The following is a 3,280-nucleotide window of genomic DNA, read 5'->3' on the forward strand; positions in this document are numbered from 1 at the left end:
AAATAAACAAATCAATAGAAAACAAATATAAATCGATGAACAAAAAAATAAGTCAACAGTTAAAAAAATCGACTATGTTATAAATCCACTAGCCATAACATAAGTCAACTGTTCTAATATAAGTCGATGACAAAGATAATTAAGTCAACAGAAGTAAAAAAACAAAACGATTGTTCAAAAAGTCGACATTATAAATAAATTAACCTTGATTAAAATAAGTCTAAAACATTGATATATATATATATATATTATATATATATTGTATAATCTTGAATTATTTATTTTAATATAAATTTAAATCTAAATAATATCAACAAAAATATTTAAATTATTTTTCTTTAATCAAAATTTTAAGATAAAAAAAATTTATTCATGTAATCATTATTTAAAATACAATAAGTAATTTTCATTATAATTTTAAATTATTAAATAATTAATTCCGAATTTAAAAATTTTTAAAAGTAAATTATTTTTAAAGTTGATTTATGTTTAAATATAAGTTAAGTTTTTCTTGTTTTTATTTAATTGTTAAAATTATTTAATAATAAGGGTATTTCTGTCCATTTTTATTTCAAAATGTGTAGTTTTCAAATAACTATAAGACTAAGTGTACTTTTCCAATTTCTTTTCAAATTTAGTATAGTTTTCAAATTGTCCCTAAATAAATATAAGGATTCACAAAAAGTTTCTTGAGAATTTGTTACAATGCCCTTTTTGAGATACTTTTTTTCAAAAATACCACTTTTTGAACATTTTTATTTTTGCCCTTTTTATACAAAAAGTTTCACGAATGATTTTTTTACTATCAAATATTTCTATTTGTTGATTTTTTCCATATTTTTAAATATTACATTATAACCCCGCTTAAGACTTAATCTAAGTTAAAACTAAACAAAAGTTGAAATCACTTTAATCAAACAAAAATATTACTATAATTTTTTTTTTTGACAAACATATATCTCATTCTATTAGATAGAAATCAACATACAAATAGAGTTGGTTGGGTTACACAAATGCAAAGGAGGACACACTCCAAAGATAAAGACAATAAAAGTACATAGATAGATAGAGGCAAGCAATATTAAAGGCTTGAGAGCTATGAGCCAAATGCAGCAAAGCATATTGGAACCTGTGAGATCAAAGCATATCTAAGCGGTTTCCATGAGTAAATCAATGGAAGAGACGATGACCACTGTCTTGAGTCAAAGACTGAGTGGCGAAGTGTGAAGGGCTATACCTGGATAATAAGCTTTGCCAGGGGTGAGAGCAAGGATAAGAGTGCTCTGGTTATCGGTCAATACCATGGTGGTGGTGGTTCTATGGTTTGATGGGGTAAACTTGACGAGTTTGCGGTAACCACTTGGAATGGTGATCATAATGCCAGTAGTCTTCAAGCTTATAGGCGAAGGCTTCAAAAAGCGGATGCTTTGCACTCTGGAAAGCTTTGAGCATGGTTGAGATAGAGAGGAGAGGCTAGTGAAACATGGGTAACCCCCACTCCATAGAGGTGGGATCATAATGCCCAGTTTCTCCAAGCTGTCTCCTTCAACAGTGACACACCGAGATGATTCAAACCTGGGTACATGATGGAGCTGAGTGTGTCGACCATTTGGTGATAGGTGGCAAATAGGGACAAAGGATACAAGCGTCGAAAGCCGCCACATTGACGAGTTGGACTCAATAAAGGAGCTCAGCATTGCAGTCCTCAAAACCAAATTAAAAATACTGGTCTCGACACAAATAGGTTTCAAGCAAATCAGAGGGTACCAACGTTCTACTATCGAGTGAAACTCGACTTGACCAAGCAGAAACGGCTGGTACTACAGATTTGGGGCTTGGTAGAGACTTGTTAAGTGCAGCTCTGAGTAGGCAAGTTCTACAATCAGAGATATCCTGTCGAGCAAGGCCAAACACAAAATAGACACAGGGGTCTAAAGGGGTTGGGTTCAAGCCAGTTTTAGAGGGTCGAAGTAGCTTCCCAATCATGTATAATCCATGTATTAAACAGAGCAACCTAATTGCCAGGGTTCCGAGAACAGAGTGAAGCAGAAACCTGGGTCGAAGAATTATCACGGGTGAAACAGGGAACACCGGGGATGGAGATATCTGCGTCCAATTCACCGTCTCCAGCGTCAAGACAGAGCTCCCGTCCAGATGCATCCAAATAGCACATTGGGTGAGAGGAAATGAATCCGAGGAGGAAGGAGATGTCGATGTTGACTGCGAGAGGAGGCGGTGAGGAGAGCAGAATTTGGGGCTGTTAGGGCGTTTGAAGATCTTAAACCGGGAAGGCGGTGACTGGGAACTCAATGGGGCAAGAGCAGCGAGAGAAATCACCAGATACTGAGGGAAGGAAGGGGGAGGAAGAAGCTGAAGCATGCTCAGAGTCGAGATCTGGGATCTGCAAAGGACTCCGGGGGGACGAAAAAAGAGATCAACGGAGCTAAGAAGACAGAGGGGACAATGAGGAAGCAGAACTAAAGGCCCAGCGACGCCAATCGGACTCAGCGTCGCCGGGGAAACAGACCTCGGTGGTTGTGCCAGAGAGAGTGCGGCTAGGGCGAACTGAAATATTACTATAAATAATATATTAAAAATGGACCCAAATTAATTTGAATCAAATCAGAGGGTCCATTGGTATTAACTTGATACTATCAACTTCTTCTTTTTTCGTCAAATAGAGTTTATTAATTTCTCAGGTCAGTCAACATCAAGTGTGATAAACTTGATGGGGGTTGATGCAGTCCTAGAAATATCAACTCATCAAGAATTTGTTCAAGGAAAATCAAGATCAAATTATAAAGAAGTTTCTAGAAGACAATCAATTCAAGGCTACATCAAGAAAGTGTCTAGATACAAATAACCAATCTCCATCAATGATGATTGATAAAATCTCTAAATTTATTCTTGATTTATTTATGTAATTAATTTGATTTATTTTGTATTTATGTTATTGATATGTAAATTGAGCCTAAATAAGCTCATGTTTCCCTTCATTATAAATATAGATTTTTGGAAAAATAAAGAGAGAGTTTTCTCACTTTGAAAGCTTAGGCTTTTGTTTTACTTGTTTTTTCTATTGTGTGTGATTCCTTTAGAAAACAAGTTGAATCTTTATCTTTGTGTGTGATTCACTTAGATATTGATTTGTGTTCTTATCACAAAGTCATTCCGCAACTTTGTGTGGCGAACTTCGATCCATCATTCATCTCCATCCTATCCGAGTTAGTTAGAGAGGTCCTTTAGACCAGCTATCGACTCACCCCTGTTTTGGCTCACA

Source organism: Camelina sativa, chromosome 15, assembly GCF_000633955.1.
Source record: "Camelina sativa cultivar DH55 chromosome 15, Cs, whole genome shotgun sequence".
Lineage (NCBI taxonomy): Eukaryota > Viridiplantae > Streptophyta > Magnoliopsida > Brassicales > Brassicaceae > Camelina > Camelina sativa.